The sequence below is a fragment of the Miscanthus floridulus genome, chromosome 1 (genome assembly GCF_019320115.1).
Source record: "Miscanthus floridulus cultivar M001 chromosome 1, ASM1932011v1, whole genome shotgun sequence".
Lineage (NCBI taxonomy): Eukaryota > Viridiplantae > Streptophyta > Magnoliopsida > Poales > Poaceae > Miscanthus > Miscanthus floridulus.
This window is the reverse complement of record NC_089580.1, coordinates 97,710,793-97,730,120: the sequence shown is the minus strand read 5'-3', so window position 1 is coordinate 97,730,120 and position 19,328 is coordinate 97,710,793. Positions and strand designations below refer to the sequence as shown.

General features: G+C 43.3%; 1 non-coding gene across 1 annotated transcript; it reads left to right on the top strand.

Moving 5' to 3' along the window:
• Window positions 1-863: 863 nt before the first annotated feature.
• LOC136511081 (small nucleolar RNA R71) lies at window positions 864-972 on the top strand. The gene has a single exon (XR_010772642.1). It is a non-coding gene; the product is annotated as a small nucleolar RNA R71 (small nucleolar RNA).
• Window positions 973-19,328: the final 18,356 nt, after the last annotated feature.

Sequence of the window (19,328 nt, the reverse complement as noted above, 5' to 3'; positions counted from 1 at the left end):
GGCGATGGGGATGATAGGTCTCCTAGGGTCACCTTTCTTGTCGAGTAGTGAATAATCTATCCACCTTCCCATCGATGGCTCCATGTAGTAGTAAGCTGCATTGTGAATATCAACAAGATTTGCAGTTTCTAGATTTTCCGGTTACCCCGGAATCTTACCTTTGTCAAACGGAGGAACAGCAGCCACCAGCTGAGCTATTTGTGATTCTATTATTTTTTAAAGCTTTGCTAGTTCTTAATGGCAGAAGCAAAGCTATCCATTCTATTACTTATGTTTTCTAGAATTTTATCATTGGTAGCTACCTTCTTAGATAATCCTTCCATGAATCTAGATTGGTTAGCAATTAATTCTCTTAAGGGTGGTTGATTGAAGTTATTATAATTGTTACCTTGAGGGTTACCTTGGTAGTTACTTTGGTAGTTCAGCCTCTGTTGCTAGTTTCATCCTTGATTTTGTTAAGGATGATAGTAGTTGTTGTTGATGAAGTTCACATCCTCATGGGTTTCAACACAGTTGTTCCCTGAATGCCTAGTGTTTCCAAACTCTTCACATGTCATGTGGGAATCATGAATGTGCATGACTTCTTTCTTCTCATTAGCTTGGTCTTTGAGCTTCTTCATCAGCAGGTCCATCTTGGTAGATAGCATGTCTACCTCTTTGAGTTGATGCATACCTCCACCCCTCTTGTGGGTCTAAACTCATTCTTCATTCCAACCTTGGTTGGAGGCCATCTTCTCCATGAGAGCTATCATAGCTAGAAGTGTGACTAATAGAAATGCACCTCCAGCAGTAGCGTCCATAGTCTCACGAGGGTACTATTCATCAACCCATGGTAGAATGTCTACATGAGTAGCCAATTTTACATCCCATGATGAGGACATTCTATAATGTAATCTTGAAAGCGTTCCCATGCCTCAGGGATAGATTCATCATGTTGTTGCTAAAAACTTGAAATTCTCCCACGTAGAGCATTGGTCTTGCCTGTGGGAAAGAACTTGGCTAGGAAGGCAGTGGATCAGTTATCCCATGTAGTATTTCTATCTTTGTTGGCGTAGAACCACTGCTTCACCTTCCCCAAAGTGAGAATGGAATTCTTGGTTACTCCTTTGATGGTGAAAGTGCTACAGATCTCTAGAAAGTGTTGGAGATGTGCACTTGCATCTTCATGTGTCTTTCCACAAAATTGGCTAGCTTGCACCATGTTGATGAGAGCTAGCTTGAGCTCAAATCCATTGTCTCCAACATTGACATTAGGTCCAATACGGATGCTGGCAATGGTTGGAGCAAAGAATTCATGAAGAGTCTTGTCAGCCATGGCTTCAAATTCAGGTGTTAAGCTTCACCTTATCTGGTTGTCTTCTGATTCTAAAGCTAGGACTTTCTTGAGTTTGGCTCTAGTTCTCTTGATTAATGCTTTAGTATCTTCAACGTTGTTTGTCGGAAGGTTAAAACCGATCATACATTACCCTACATAAGAAACACAAGTAGACAAAACAAGGGTAAGCCTGTTTGAGAAGAGGTCAGTGGTTTATCTTGATCACATCAATAAGAATAAGTTTATCAATACTTCCTTTGTCTAGCTACCTTCCCTAGCAACGGCGCTAGAAATGCTTGTGGGTATTTATTAACTTGTCACTTGTTTTAGTAGCCACCTACTAATTACCTACATCTCCAAACATTATTTTATTAGGTTGTCATCCCTAGTGATGGTGCAAGAGATGCTTGTTAGTACATTACTACTAGAATGATACTAAGTAGTTCTTTATCATTTTATGCCACTAGAAAGAATATAAAGATATATGAATGAAAAGGAATCTACAAGCGCACAGATAATTATACCATTGTAGCACTTCACCCGAGAGTATTCTGGGTATCGTTATTTATATTTTACCATAGGGAAGGTCTAGCATGGACAAGTATTGATAACTTATACCATTGATGGAGAAGTAAACCATAACCAATATTCTACTCATAACAGGGTAAGTCATAGGATAAGATATATATATATATATATGATAAGTATTGATCATCAATAATGATAAATCACTTAGAGTACTCCTTTCTATGGCATTAGCATGGTCAGGTAGAATATTAGAGGAATAATTCCTAAGTCATTCTTCAGTACAAGTCAAAGCATACATTGATTAGTGCAATTACACCTAGTAATCATGGCTAAGATCGTCTTTGTATCACATAAGGGATATTACTCGGGAAGAGTAAGAACAGAGCTTATCTTCCTTCGTAATCAGATCCTATGTAACACCTCGGGTGTTAGCCTTGCATAACTTGACTTGCATAACATGAGCATGAGCATCAAGCATTCATAAATCATCATTTACAATTGAAACATTTGATCGAAACATATGAAACATTACTTGTTATCGCGTGTTTCTTAGAACATATGCATGTGATCATGTGCAAATGGATGCAAGTGGGTAATGTTGGTCACTAAAACACCTTAGCTATACTTAGGTTAACAAAAGGAACCTTGTTCATGAAGGCCACATTTCATGATCCAGCACTTAAGTGATATTTCATGTGTTGACCTGAATAGCTATATGAGTGACTACTACATGAAATGCTTAGATGACCTTGCAAATTGTTTTAACATGCTTAGGATATCATTAGGAACAACTTTGGTATTTAGTGCTAGGGCTAGTTTGGTCATTTAGCCATGGTTTGAATGTGTATCATGATTTCAAAGTGACATGTTTGACTAAAGTTGAACTAGGTGTTAGGGACCTTGCATGGAGGAGTTCACTAAAGCAAAGTTGTAGTGTTTGACATTAGGAACAACTTTTATTTTTGGGTCATCGCATGATTCAGCTCCTAACATGTTTGAAATTGGATCACAAGAATCATCAAAATCCTGATTTCAACACTTAACGAAATTGGCTAAGTCGTGGGTCACTGACCGACTGACGGGCTCACTTTGGAGATGATTTTTCTCAGTTTCGGTTGCGAATTAGCACGAGATCATTGAACAACATTTGTAGATGGTACTTAAGTCTATGAAATTTATTCAGGAGGTTTGCACGAAGGAGCCATGTATTTGCAGATAAATCAACGAGAAAACACGCTGTCAGGCGTCCCGTTCGCGTCTGAACCAACTGAATCGGCCACACAGTGGCCGACCGGCGTCAGAGCAGAGCCGCCGTGTGGAGTTCACGACGGCCACGCGTCGCCAACGCTCTGTCCGCGTAGGCCACGACGCGCCTGGGCGCGCCTTCTTCACGCCAGCGTGCGCCCGCTCCATTTCCACTCGCCCACGCCAGCTCTCTCCCTCTCCAGCGCCCTCCCTTGCTCTCGCCGCAGAACTAGGCCGCGCCGCCGAGCACAGCACCGCCTCCGCCGTCGCCTCGTGTGCGCTACGTCGCACCACCACCGCCTCCATCTCACCCATAGCTGCGCCACACCTCCCTCCACCCCTCGTCTTGATTTCAGCGGCTGTCACGCTTCGGTGAGGGCGAATTCACCGTTTCCTTTCTCACCGGAGTTCACGGTCGCCATGGCCGCCTCCACGGCAAGCTGGCCATAGCTTGGCTCATCGACGCTTTTCCCTCGAATTTGAGCGTTAGCGTTGGGTCAGGACGTGTATTAGTCGGTGCCAAGACGTTACCGTCGTTAGTGATCCCGCCGGCGCGGAACGCGATGACCCACGCCGCCGCATTCTAACCCCGCACCACCGCGCCGTGGTCAAGAGTCGTCGGAGCTTTATGTGAAGCTTTTGTTGTTGAAATAGAGTCGCTAGGTCACCGTGGTACCATTGCGCGCCTCGCCTAGCTTTCCCATGGCCGGAGATGGCCGGCACAGCGTCGAGCAGTGCCGCCGTGCCGCCATCACCGACGACGAGCATGCTCCACCCACCCTCACCCGCCACCACCTAGGTCGTTTGACGCGCGCTACTCTGTGGTTGGTGTCGTGAAGACCTCACCGCCGGCAACCTCGCCGTCGGCGAGCTCTGACCGCGCCCGCAGCGTACAGCGCCGCCACTCTGCTTCGGGTCGATGACATGTGGGGTCCCCTGACCACCGGGTCCCACCGGTCAGCGACAGCAGTGTTGTAGGCTAGTTCAAATATTCTAGTTTTTGATTTGTTTTGTTATTTTTGTATCTTTAGTTTGGTAGCTCCTAAAATTGTGAAATAAATATGGTTGTATTCCGTAGGAAATGTAGTATTTAAGAAAAATATGTTCTTAGCTTCAACAGTGGAAATTTATGGAGATTTAAATCAGGATTTGAAATGTGCTTTTGAATGCATTCAAATTTGTTTATTTTATATCTAAAGTTCCTGTGCTCCAAAAATTATGAAATTTTTGTGGTAGGCTATTCTTGTCATACATGAGCTTGGGTAAAAATTTGAGGACCAGTGCATCTGTAGATCTATAGTTATAGATTTTTCTTTTATAAATAGTTAATCCTTGCATGAATTTTTATAAATTAATTATGAGTCCAAAATTCATGAAATTTGTTGGATGTGATACTAGTACCATGTGGATGTTAGGAAAAATAAGAAATATGTTGCTTGACACTTTTCAATAGGATTTTCCATTTATGCTATTTCAAGCCTTGCTTCCTTATCATTTTTGTATAGAATGTTCTACTACGTAAAATGACATGAAATTTTTATAGTAGTCCTTTGATAGCATTAGTAAGACTCTGTAAAATTTTGAGAATTTATTAAGCACATTTGATATATATTTATTATTTAACCTAGATATCTAAATAAAATAATAAAGGCAATTTAATAAATAGTTTGGGCTTCACCATTATATCATCTTAACTGTATTTGGTATGCTGAAACTGTTGGTAGGTTCTAGGTTGTCAAATTTTGAATAATTACCTGAAGTAGAAGTGTTATTACTTTATATTGCATGTTAAGTAGTTTCTGGACTGATTCTAGAGTGGGAAGAGTTACATGTTGAAACTGATGTAGACTATAAAAATGGTTAATAACAAAGTTGTAGAGATTTTGATAAGCTTTCCAGAAAGTCCAGGATCACTATTTTTGAATTTGTAGAACTCCAGTTATGAGTGAAACAAGTAGCTGCTGGTTGTGGCGTAGTCGATGCATTGTAGAAATAGTTAAGTAGTAATCGAGAAGAGATATGCACCTACTCAAACAACGCGATGCACTTGTTAACATTATGCATTCATAATACTCATATCATACTCATGCATCTAGGATCGGAGGAAGAGATCACGTTGCTGGAATTCGAAGAAGCAGAGGAAGGGAACCCGCAGGAGAATCCGCAAGCCCCCGCTCCCGAAGGCGTGGAGCAGAACCCTGAAGAGCTTCCGGAGTGCCCTGACCACCGCCCTACTTCCTTTCTGCGAGGCAAGCCCCAGAGCATTATAAGTCTCCCAGTAATTTACAAATGTTTACTTACGTATTTATGATTGATGCATTAGGTATAAGAAGTTGAATGAAACCACTTGATGCATGTACATTCCTTGTCCAGATATTAACCCTTTAACCGGTATAGGTCCAGGATCGAATATATGCTTAGCCATGCTTAGACCGGTAGAAGTCGGGTGATGTCCTGTCACCTAGTGAGAGATAGGTGGATACCGGAGCACGGTTGGCTATATCTGCTATCGTGGAACAGAACCATGTGGTAAAAATAAATTGAGACCGGACGGGAAGTCGATAGAGAAGCAACAAGACATGGAGGTCTTGGGTGTGGATTTATCCCCGTCTGTGTCGATTAAGGACCGTACCAGTTGTTGGCGCTTCTGACAAGATTGAACGCATGCCTCTCACTTAGCTGGTCCGGATAACTCGTTCCGACCGCGAAGCCGAGTAATTCAACTCAGGCCGGGAACCGTTCTGTTGTGCGCTCCTTCCGGGGAACGATCAGACTGAGCCCAAGGGCAGGCTTGGCCTGAGCATCCTGGCATCTGGTGTTCCAGATTGTGCGGCGCGGTATGGACCCGCTGAAATGTGTACCTGAGTTGTACCAAAGGTGACCTAAGACTATCGTGGCTGATAGATCTGGGTTTGTGTTAGGAATAAATTCCCAGCTGGTTGAAATCGATTCGAATCGCCGTCTCTCCCGGATAGTGAGAAACTTGGCTAGTCCCAACATCGTAGTAACCTATATTATGAAACATGATGGTTCAAATGAATATGGAATTACAATACCCTGCTATGGTTACTATTGTATGATTCTAAATAATATACCACATGTTTGGCATAGGATAGTTGCTAATCTAGAAATGGATAGTTATAATTAACTTGATAAAAGAATCACAATTGTACAACGGTTAATTGCCTTTTTCGCAAAATGTTGTCAAGTTACGTCCACTTATACAGCCTTGCATAATCCTTGGAGTCATTTTATTTCTGGTTCATGACGGGTAAGTCTAGCTGAGTACCTTCTCGTACTCAGGGTTTATTTTCCCATTGTTGCAGATGGCACTGTGTATCATGGTTATTGCAAGAGTTGCTTCTATCCCAGCTGTGGATGAGGAGTAAGCCTTGGGCAGGCTTCTTTAGTAATTCCTATCCTTTGCTTTTGTGGACCGTGATCCTGGCTTGGCACTGTATCAAACTATGTTGGAAACTTTATCTTCGAACTTATTTGCTTCCGCTTTGTTTACCAAACTCAGTTTGTAATAACTTTTTATTCGTACTCTGATGATGAAAAGTATCTGCGAACCGTATGTAATATGTGGCATGTATGTTGAATCCTGTACGATCTTGGTTGTTGTAAATCGTTTATCGAGACCCGTCGTGGTACTCGACGGACTACCTGGGTTTATATGGATTCAAGTATGACAGTGCGACCGCTTGCGGATTAGCCATTGTACTTGTATTCTTATAAATTGGTCGGTTCTGCGACAGCTGGTATCAGAGCAGGATTCAACAGTTAATTGTCACAAGTGTATTTAAAACAAAAGTTTTTGTGTTCCAAAACCCTTCTCTAGCAACTAATAGTAATTAATAGGTATTTGAAATCTAAAGTGTGCCAATGATCACTTTCCTTATGCCCAGATTAAGGACTATTAGGTGGCTATTTAAGTACTAACATGGGGGTTTTTACTTCGTCGTCCATACGGCGTGCTATAGTATGGATGCCATTCACTTGAGTGGTAATGTATGGATCAAATGCCTCTACGCCAAGGTAAGATGAGTGTATGACCGCAAGATGTGAGCGTGCGGTCGGGAAGAGTTAGCTTTGGTACGGCTATGTATGCATGCTTGCATGTGTACATGGTACGTATTTAATTGTGGGTTTAAATTATTGTTGGGTAGATTGATACGGAAGTATATGTATGGGGATACATATATGAAAGTATTTACAATTACATTCTGCATATTTCATTATGGGTTTAGGGCTGAAATGAAATTTTATGCAGGTACACTAACAACGAAACGTGTAGTTCGACTAGTTACGATCTATATGAGAGAACGTATGTATGCCACCGTGTCTACCGTTAGAAACAAATTTTTCCTAAGTTTGTAAGGACGTACGGAACGAGCATGCATCATGTTAAATTACCATTCACAAAACTACATGGTTCCTCCCCTTATAAAATTCTTACTCGGTTATGTAACTCTTATCCATTATGGCATTGTCTCACAAAAGGGTACATGTTGATGGTGCAGATGGCACGCACCAAGCAGACTGCTCGCAAGTCCACCGGAGGCAGAGCTCCTAGCCGTCAGCTTGCTCCACGTACCCGTCAACGTCACACGTTCCTTGGAGAGTTTGGGATGCCTACACTCTTGTGGAGAGTGCTCAGCTATGTAGGTTATCCCGATGGAATGGAACCCCACTACTTCTGGGCGAATGAGCGATTGGGAGAAGGTCTCTTAGTTACTGTGGAGGCCATTGTCCGTCCCCGAGGTGACGATTCTGAGTGGACAGGTTGGTGTTATGAGTCGACTGGCAGGACTGCTGAAGAAGCAGCTGGCAGGGCAGCCTTTGGGATCCTGAGGGATATCATGGATCGTTTTCCTCAGGAGCTGGCAGCCGCTATGGTTGGAGTCTTTCCAAGAGGTAATCCCTCCACTGACTCATGGCAGCAGGCAAGAGGAAGATCTTTGGAGATTGGTGCAGCAGAAGGGCAGAACAGCGATAACCCTGCCATGAGCGCCATGTTCGCAGTGATGAGAGTGTTAGATGGAGTTGAAGGTAGCCTCAGACGTGTAGTCTGGTGCTCTTGGTCATGCCCACGAAGACCGACAGTCAGCTTCAGAGGGAGCACGACGCCGAGATAGAGAGGCTCACTGAAGAAATGACTCGGTTAACTCACCAGCGAAATGCAGCTTGGTCCAGGGAAGATGTCCTGAGGGCTCGACTAGTTTGAGCTTAGGACAGCAGCTGGCCAATGCGGAAGAATACAACGATAATCTGCATGAAGAGGTTCATCTACTGCACAATCAGCTCCACCCATATGTCCCACCTGGAGCCACAGAAATGGATCTAGAAGGGTACGAAGAAGAAGAAGTGGCACCTGAAGAAGAAGTAGAACCTGAGGAAGGAGATGATTCTGCGTCTGACCTCGATAGTGATCATGATGAGGATTAGGTCGCTTAGCACTTAGTAGGACTCGTGTATCACCTTCATTCATGTAATGGACCTGTAGTTCCAATTTGGCATTAGTAACCAGACTATCATGTAATGTTAATCGCACGTTTGGTTGAACGTCAATGCAATTCCAGTACTTGGTCGGTAATCACGCTTTAAAATTGCGTGCGTTATGAGCACGATAAGTGGTCAAATTGGCGATGTCATGTTGCGAGAATGAATTATTATGCCTCTGTTTTTATTGTGCTTTTGAGAATTTTCTCCAGTAATTTCAGTTTGGCATGAGTACCTAATTCATCTGCAATCTCTTGGCATCAACCAATAATCGCTTATTGTTGCAACTTCGCAGATGACGCGCACCCGTGCTGGAGCTAGTAGCAGCCAGGATGGCAACCAGGATGACTTGCCACCCCCACCGCCACCATCTGCTCAGGAATTCTTTACCCAATTCCTAGGAAGCCAGAGGACAATGGAAGAAGCCTTGCGCCTTATCGCGCAAAACACTGCTCGTGGCCACCCACAGCAACCAGGGGCCGAGCCAAATCAGCACAGTTCATTCAAGGAGTTTCTAGACACGAAGCCTCCGATCTTCAAGGTGGCTGAGGAACCACTGCAGGCCGATGAGTGGCTGAATACCATCGAGCAGAAATTTCGTCTGCTAAGGGTCACAGAGCACCTGAAAGCTGAATATGCTTCTCATCAGCTGCAAGGACCAGCAGGAATCTGGTGGACGCACTTCCTGTCGTCTCTGCCTGCTGATGCGAGAGTGACCTAGGATCAGTTCAAGCTGGCTTTTAGGGGACACCATATTCCCCCGGGCCTGATGCGCATGAAAGCAGCCGAATTTATGAGGCTCACTCAGGGAACCAAGTCACTCACAGAATATATGCACGCATTCAACAACTTGTCAAGATATGCTCCAAGTTTTGTGGATACTAAAGAGAAAAAGATTGAGAGTTTCAAGCGAGGTTTGGGTACCAAATTAATGAAGACTATGGCAAATTCTCGATGTGCCACGTACAATGAGTTTATTAGTGATGCCTTGACCCAAGAAAACCACAACAACCTGCATGCAGTTGCTAAGGGTCGCAAGAGGGCATATGAGGCCAGTGCATCCGGATCTTTCCAGTCAAAAGCGCCTATCGCAGCTAGGCCACCATTCCGTCCACCTGCATCCAAGTTCAGGCCTCCACCACCGAAAGCTCAGGATAACAGGCCACAGAAACCAGTTTCGTAAGGCGTTCACTATTGCCTTACCAAAAGGAAATGGCAATCAGGACAGCTCCACCGGATTCAAAAGTAATCAACCTTGTTTCAACTGCAACCAACTGGGTCATTGGTCCAAGGAGTGCCCCCACCCCAAGAGGAATAGTAACTCAAATCAGAACAATCAGAGGCAGGTGAATGCCAGGGCACGTCAGGGACAAGTGCATTATACCACTGTGGAGGAAGTGCCCGCCGGAGAAGTTGTCACGGCTGGTATGTTTCTCGTCAACAAGCATCCCGCAGTTGTTTTATTTGACTTCGGGAGCTTCTCATTCATTTATGAGTCAAGCATTTGCATCTAGACATGATCAAGAAATATAGAAGTAAGTAAAGGGGGTTTTAACATAAGTTCAGCAGGGGGTACTGTTACTACCAAAAAGATAGTCAAAAATGTACTCATCTTGATACAAGGGAGAGAGTACACAACAGATTTGATAATATTGCCGGGGTTGTCGATAAGTGTAATCTTAGGCATGAATTGGATGAAGGATCATGGTGTTCTTATTGACACTAGCACCCGTACTATTATGTTGAGAGAACCCACGGGAGGGAATGCTTTTCTAGTTCCACTCTCCCGCGATTTCAAACCCCAACATTTAGCCTGTGCTATCCAAACCACCACCATATGTGATATTCTAGTGGTTTGCGAGTTTCCGGATGTATTTCCAGAGGAATTACTAGGTCTACCACCGGATAGGGACGTGGAATTTAAGATTGAATTAGTGCCAGGTACCGCACCCATATCCAGAAGGCCCTATAGAATGCCACCCAATGAGTTAGCAGAACTCAAGGTTCAATTGCAAGATCTATTGGACAAAGGTCTTATCCAACCTAGCTCATCTCCGTGGGGATGCCCAGCATTGTTTGTGAAAAAGAAGGATAAGTCACTAAGAATGTGTGTAGATTACAGACCACTCAATGCTGTGACCATCAAGAACAAATACCCATTGCCCCGCATTGACATCTTGTTCGATCAACTAGCGAAAGCAAAGGTATTCTCCAAAATTGACTTGAGATCAGGGTACCATCAAATAAAGATCAGACCAGAGGATATACCTAAAACCGCTTTCTCTACTAGGTACGGCTTATACGAGTATTTGGTTATGTCTTTCGGACTAACAAATGCCCCAGCCTATTTTATGTACCTAATGAACTCGGTATTCATGCCCGAACTGGATAAGTTCGTGGTCGTGTTTATCGATGACATATTGATTTATTCAGAAAATGAGTCAGATCATGAAGAACATCTGAGGATTGTCCTATCCAGATTGAGGGAGCATAAGCTATATGCCAAGTTTAGCAAATGTGAATTTTGGATGAGCAAAGTACCTTTCCTAGGTCACATTTTATCGAGAGATGGAATCTCAGTAGACCCATCAAAAGTACAAGAGGTCATGGAGTGGAAAGCCCCAACTTCGGTTCATGAAGTTCGGAGTTTTCTAGGGTTAGCAGGATACTATCGTCGGTTTATTCCAGATTTCTCAAAAATAGCTAAGCCTATGACCAGACTACTTCCAGAAGGATGAGAAATACAAGTGGACACCAGAATGTGAAACCGCTTTTCACACCCTCAGAACTTTGTTGACTACAGCACCTGTGCTAGCACAACCAGACATTGAAAAGCCTTTTGATGTATTTTGTGATGCATCAGGAATAGGTTTGGGATGTGTACTTATGCAAGAAGGGAGAGTAATTGCATATGCCTCTCGGCAATTGAGGAAACATGAAGTCAACTATCCTACACATGATTTGGAACTGGCAGCCGTTGTCCATGCATTAAAGATATGGAGACATTACTTGTTGGGCAATGTATGTCATATCTATACTGACCACAAAAGCCTCAAGTATATCTTTACCCAGCCAGAACTGAACATGAGACAACGTAGATGGTTGGAATTGATTAAGGACTATAATTTGGAAGTGCATTACCATCCGGGTAAAGCAAATGTAGTAGCTGATGCACTTAGTCGGAAGTCCCATTGCAACACTATGGAAGCACTATTGGAAGATGGATTCAACTTGCTACATCCTGCCGTACTCCACAATATCACAATCAGTTGTTCGCTTGAGGGCAAAATCATAGAGCTACAGCAGACAGATGTAGGAATAAGTCACATCAAGAGAAAAATGCTAGAGCAAGAAACCAAACATTTTAGATTGGACGAAAGAGGTGTATTATGGTTTGAGGACCGACTAGTGGTGCCAAAAGACCGTGAGCTAAGGAATCAAATCTTAGAAGAAGCTCACTCGTCCAAATTGTCTATCCACCCGGGTAGTAGTAAGATGTATCAAGATTTGAAAACCTGTTTTTGGTGGACTAAGATGAAGAAAGAGATCGCAGCCTATGTTGCAAGGTGTGATAACTGCAGTAGAGTGAAAGCCGTCCATATGAAAACCGCTGGATTACTTCAGCCACTGCCTATTCCAGGATGGAAATGGGAAGAGATCAGTATGGACTTTATTACAGGCCTTCCAACAACGCCACAAGGTCATGACTCAATCTGGGTCATTGTTGATCGTCTTACCAAGTCAGCACACTTTATACCCGTGAACACGAGGTATATAGTTGGGAAATACGCTGAGATATACGTATCCCAGATCGTGAAGTTGCATGGAGTACCCCGGACCATAATCTCGGATAGAGGGCCGTAGTTCATAGCTTGTTTCTGGGAACACTTACACCAAGCTTTGGGAACCAAGCTAATCAGGAGTTCAGCTTATCATCCACAAACTTCAGGGCAGACAGAGAGAGTAAACCAAATCCTAGAAGATTTACTTAGAGCTTGTGTTATATCTTCAAAAGGGTCATGGGAGAAATGGTTACCTTTAGCTGAATTCTCCTATAACAATAGTTATCAAGCGAGTATCAAAATGGCTCCATTTGAAGCCTTGTATGGCAGAAAGTGTAGAACTCCATTGAATTGGATTGAGCCCGGTGAAAGGAGATATTTTGGTATTGATTTTGTCAATGAAGCCGAAGAACAAGTACGTATCATCCAACAACACATGAAGGTAGCTCAATCAAGATAGAAGAGTTATGCCGATAGAAGAAGAAGGCCACTAACTTTTGAAGTAGGTGACTATGTGTACTTAAGAGTATCACCCATGAAAGGTGTGAAGAGATTTGGGATGAAAAAGAAGCTTTCACCAAGATATGTAGGGCCATACAAAATTTTGGAACGAAAAGGAAATGTTGCGTATAAGCTTACAACTACCACCAGAGATGAGTGCAATCTTTGATGTGTTCCATGTTTCTCAGCTAAAGAAATGTCTTCGAGTACCAAAAGAAGCTATTGCACCCACCAACGTGCAACTTCAATCGGATTTGACTTATGAAGAAAAGCCAATTCGAGTATTAGAAGTGATGGAGAGAGTAACAAGGAGTAAGATCATTAAGTTTTATAAGGTGGTGTGGAACAATCACAGTGAACAAGATGCTACATGGGAAAGAGAAGATTATCTGCAAGAAGTTTATCCCGCCTTTTTCCAAGAATGGTAGGTCTTGCAAATCTCGGGACGAGATTTTTATAAGGGGGAGGGGCTGTAACACCTCGGGTGTTAGCCTTGCATAACTTGACTTGCATAACATGAGCATGAGCATCAAGCATTCATAAATCATCATTTACAATTGAAACATTTGATCGAAACATATGAAACATTACTTGTTATCGCGTGTTTCTTAGAACATATGCATGTGATCATGTGCAAATGGATGCAAGTGGGTAATGTTGGTCACTAAAACACCTTAGCTATACTTAGGTTAACAAAAGGAACCTTGTTCATGAAGGCCACATTTCATGATCCAGCACTTAAGTGATATTTCATGTGTTGACCTGAATAGCTATATGAGTGACTACTACATGAAATGCTTAGATGACCTTGCAAATTGTTTTAACATGCTTAGGATATCATTAGGAACAACTTTGGTATTTAGTGCTAGGGCTAGTTTGGTCATTTAGCCATGGTTTGAATGTGTATCATGATTTCAAAGTGACATGTTTGACTAAAGTTGAACTAGGTGTTAGGGACCTTGCATGGAGGAGTTCACTAAAGCAAAGTTGTAGTGTTTGACATTAGGAACAACTTTTATTTTTGGGTCATCGCATGATTCAGCTCCTAACATGTTTGAAATTGGATCACAAGAATCATCAAAATCCTGATTTCAACACTTAACGAAATTGGCTAAGTCGTGGGTCACTGACCGACTGACGGGCTCACTTTGGAGATGATTTTTCTCAGTTTCGGTTGCGAATTAGCACGAGATCATTGAACAACATTTGTAGATGGTACTTAAGTCTACGAAATTTATTCAGGAGGTTTGCACGAAGGAGCCATGTATTTGCAGATAAATCAACGAGAAAACACGCTGTCAGGCGTCCCGTTCGCGTCTGAACCAACTGAATCGGCCGGCACAGTGGCCGACCGGCGTTAGAGCAGAGCCGCCGCGTGGAGTTCACGACGGCCGCGCGTCACCAACGCTCTGTCTACGCAGGCCACGACGCGCCTGGGCGCGCCTTCTTCACGCCAGCGTGCGCCCGCTTCATTTCCACTCGCCCACGCCAGCTCTCTCCCTCTCCAGCGCCCTCCCTTGCTCTCGCCGCAGAACCAGGCCGCGCCGCCGAGCACAGCACCGCCTCCGCCATCGCCTCGTGTGCGCTACGTCGCACCACCACCGCCTCCATCTCACCCATAGCTGCGCCACACCTCCCTCCACCCCTTGTCTTGATTTCAGTGGCTGTCACGCTTCGGTGAGGGTGAATTCACCGTTTCCTTTCTCACCGGAGTTCACGGTCGCCATGGCCGCCTCCACGACAAGCTGGCCATAGCTCGGCTCATCGGCGCTTTTCCCTCGAATTTGAGCGTTAGCGTTGGGTCAGGACGTGTATTAGCCGGTGCAAAGACGTTACCGTCGTTAGTGATCCCGCCGGCGCGGAACGCGACGACCCGCGCTGCCGCATTCTAACCCCGCACCACCGCGCCGTGGTCAAGAGTCGTCGGAGCTTTATGTGAAGCTTTTGTTGTTGAAATAGAGTCGCTAGGTCACCATGGTACCATTGCGCGCCTCACCTAGCTTTCCCGTGGCCGGAGATGGCCGGCATAGCGTCGAGCAGCGCCGCCGTGCCGCCATCACCGACGATGAGCATGCTCCACCCACCCTCACCTGCCACCACCTAGGTCGTTTGACGCGCGCTACTCTGTGGTTGGTGTCGTGAAGACCTCACCGCCGGCAACCTCGCCGTCGGCGAGCTCTGACCGCGCCCGCAGCGTACAGCGCCGCCACTCTGCTTCGGGTCGATGACATGTGGGGTCCCCTGACCACCGGGTCCCACCGGTCAGCGACAGCAGTGTTGTAGGCTAGTTCAAATATTCTAGTTTTTGATTTGTTTTGTTATTTTTGTATCTTTAGTTTGGTAGCTCCTAAAATTGTGAAATAAATATGGTTGTGTTCCTTAGGAAATGTAGTATTTAAGAAAAATATGTTCTTAGCTTCAACAGTGGAAATTTATGGAGATTTAAATCAGGATTTGAAATGTGCTTTTGAATGCATTCAAATTTGTTTATTTTATATCTAAAGTTCCTTTGCTCCAAAAATTATGAAATTTTTGTGGTAGGCTATTCTTGTCATACACGAGCTTGGGTAAAAATTTGAGGACCAGTGCATGTGTAGATCTATAGTTATAGATTTTTCTTTTATAAATAGTTAATCCTTGCATGAATTTGTATAAATTAATTATGAGTCCAAAATTCATGAAATTTGTTGGAGGTGATACTAGTACCATATGGATGTTAGGAAAAATAAGAAATCTGTTGCTTGACACTTTTCAATAGGATTTTCCATTTATGCTATTTCAAGCCTTGCTTCCTTATCATTTTTGTATAGAATGTTCTACTAAGTAAAATGACATGAAATTTTTATAGTAGTCCTTTGATAGCATTAGTAAGACTCTGTAAAATTTTGAGAATTTATTAAGCACATTTGATATATATTTATTATTTAACCTAGATATCTAAATAAAATAATAAAGGCAATTTAATAAATAGTTTGGGCTTCACCATTATATCATCTTAACTGTATTTGGTATGCTGAAACTGTTGGTAGGTTCTAGGTTGTCAAATTTTGAATAATTACCTAAAGTAGAAGTGTTATTACTTTATATTGCATGTTAAGTAGTTTCTGGACTGATTCTAGAGTGGGAAGAGTTACATGTTGAAACTGATGTAGACTGTAAAAATGGTTAATAACAAAGTTGTAGAGATTTTGATAAGCTTTCCAGAAAGTCCAGGATCACTGTTTTTGAATTTGTAGAACTCCAGTTATGAGTGAAACAAGTAGCTGCTGGTTGTGGCGTAGTCGATGCATTGTAGAAATAGTTAAGTAGTAATCGAGAAGAGATATGCACCTACTCAAACAACGCGATGCACTTGTTAACATTATGCATTCGTAATACTCATATCATACTCATGCATCTAGGATCGGAGGAAGAGATCACGTTGCTGGAATTCGAAGAAGCAGAGGAAGGGAACCCGCAGGAGAATTCGCAAGCCCCCGCTCCCGAAGGCGTGGAGCAGAACCCTGAAGAGCTTCCGGAGTGCCCTAACCACCGCCCTACTTCCTTTCTGCGAGGCAAGCCCCGGAGCATTATAAGTCTCCCAGTAATTTACAAATGTTTACTTACGTATTTATGATTGATGCATTAGGTATAAGAATTGAATGAAACCACTTGATGCATGTACATTCCTTGTCCAGATATTAACCCTTTAACCGGTATAGGTCCAGGATCGAATATATGCTTAGCCATGCTTAGACCGGTAGAAGTCGGGTGATGTCCTGTCACCTACGAGAGATAGGTGGATACCGGAGCACGGTTGGCTATATCTGCTATCGTGGAATAGAACCATGTGGTAAAAATAAATTGAGACCGGACGGGAAGTCGATAGAGAAGCAACAAGACATGGAGGTCTTGGGTGTGGATTTATCCCCGTCTATGTCGATTAAGGACCGTACCGTTGTTGGCGCTTCTGACAAGATTGAACGCATGCCTCTCACTTAGCTGGCCGGATAACTCGTTCCGACCGCGAAGCCGAGTAATTCAACTCAGGCCAGGAACCGTTCTATTGTGCGCTCCTTCCGGGGAACGATCAGACTAAGCCCAAGGGCAGGCCTGGCCTGAGCATCCTGGCATCTGGTGTTCCAGATTGTGCGGCGCGGTACGGACCCGCGAAATGTGTACCTGAGTTGTACCAAAGGTGACCTAAGACTATCGTGGCTGATAGATCTGGGTTTGTGTTAGGACTAAATTCCCAGCTGGTTGAAATCGATTCGAATCGCCGGTTCTCCCGGATAGTGAGAAACATGGCTAGTCCCAACATCGTAGTAACCATATTATGAAACATGATGGTTCAAATGAATATGGAATTACAATACCCGCTATGGTTACTATTGTATGATTCTAAATAATATACCACATGTTTGGCATAGGATAGTTGCTAATCTAGAAATGGATAGTTATAATTAACTTGATAAAAGAATCACAATTGTACAACGGTTAATTGCCTTTTTTGCAAAATGTTGTCAAGTTACGTCCACTTATACAGCCTTGCATAATCCTTGGAGTCATTTTATTTTTGGTTCATGATGGGTAAGTCTAGCTGAGTACCTTCTCGTACTCAGGGTTTATTTTCCCATTGTTGCAGATGGCACTGTGTATCATGGTTATTGCAAGAGTTGCTTCTATCCCACTGTGGATGAGGAGTAAGCCTTGGGCAGGCTTGTTTAGTAATTCCTACCTTTGCTTTTGTGGACCGTGACCTGGCTTGGCACTGTATCAAACTATGTTGGAAACTTTATCTTCGAACTTATTTGCTTCCGCTTTGTTTACCAAACTCAGTTTGTAATAACTTTTTATTCGTACTCTGATGATGAAAAGTATCTGTGAACCGTATGTAATATGTGGCATGTATGTTGAATCCTGTACGATCTTGGTTGTTGTAAATCATTTATCAAGACCCGTCGTGGTACTCGACGAACTACCGGGTTTATATGGATTCAAGTATGACAGTGCGACCGCTTGCGGATTGCCATTGTACTTGTATTCTTATAAATTGGTCGGTTCTGCGACATCCTACATGCTACCTACATCAGGGAGTGGACAACAAAGGACTCAATGGGAGTGTCACATTCACGATCTACCACATGGCCTAGAATATAGGATGTATCCACAGGTAAACAACTACAAGCACCACGCTTACATAATGTCGACCACTCACCCCATGTACTTTGGAGCGAGCGCTATACGAACTTATGTATAAACATAATCATAAACTAGCTATACTAAGTATATAATTAAAGCAGACGATGAACATTATAACAAAGAACAAGAATAAGATGAATACTAATATTGTCATAATAATTGTAGCAAGCATATAAAAATAATGGAGATACAAAAGAGAGGGGGTACAAGGATTATACCAAACCATGCTCTTGACACAATCAGGAATCTAAGCGAAGCCTGCTTGCCTCCCTCTAGACCTAACCTAACTAGTTATGCCCTAGAATATGGTGGATCTCTGAGGATGATTAGGCTTTTTGTCTTCTCAAATGACTTGATGCCTCAGGGGGTGGCAGGGGCTGATATATATAGCCTAGAGCATCAAACATGATCCCTTGGATTAAACCGACTTAAGGAATGACGTAGATGCAACCTAGGAGGCGGTGGAGAACCGACATTGTGATGTGGAGGCTGACAGTGGGCCCTAGGGATCGAGCGGCCTACAAGTGGGGCTGGCCAGCCCCACCTAGCAACCTCTGCCTCTCTGCCTCGGCATGGTGTCCTCTAAAACCTTTTAGTGTTCGTTTTGTGGTGGATAAGCATAATTAAATCTGACATGTAGGTCCACCTTAATGGTTTTCTAGTTAAACCCTATAGAAAATATAGATTCAACAAAACTCGTGGAATTTATTAGTTTAAGCCCCTAGACCTTTTTTGGTGATCATATTTATGCCCTTATGCATGTTTCTTTGATGATTTATAATGGTTGTTAACTACCCACGACAATAATCTTGCAATACTAAGCATATAATCAAAGCAAACCATGAACACAATAACTTAAAACATGAATAATATTAAGAACAATGTCATAGCAAATGTAGCAAACATATGAATAATGAAAGAGATAAGAGAGGATACAAAAGGCTTTACCAAGCCAAGCTCTTAACAAGATCAGGAATCCAAGCAAGGAGCTTACCTCTCTCTAGATCTAACTTAGCTAGCTATGCCTAAAATATTTGTGGAGCTCTGAGGTTCTTCTCTTCTTTGATGATGATGATCTCTCTTGATTCAGATGATGCCTTAGGGGGGTATGGGGTGCTATTTATAGGGGGAACCAGGGGTCCTATGGGCCCATTAATCCATGGCAACATCAAATCCGAGCCCTTTATAGGAATCGACCTTGAGCAATAGCGTAGATTGATCCTAGGAGGTGGTGGAGAACCAACATATGAAGGAGAGGCTGACATGCGAGGCCC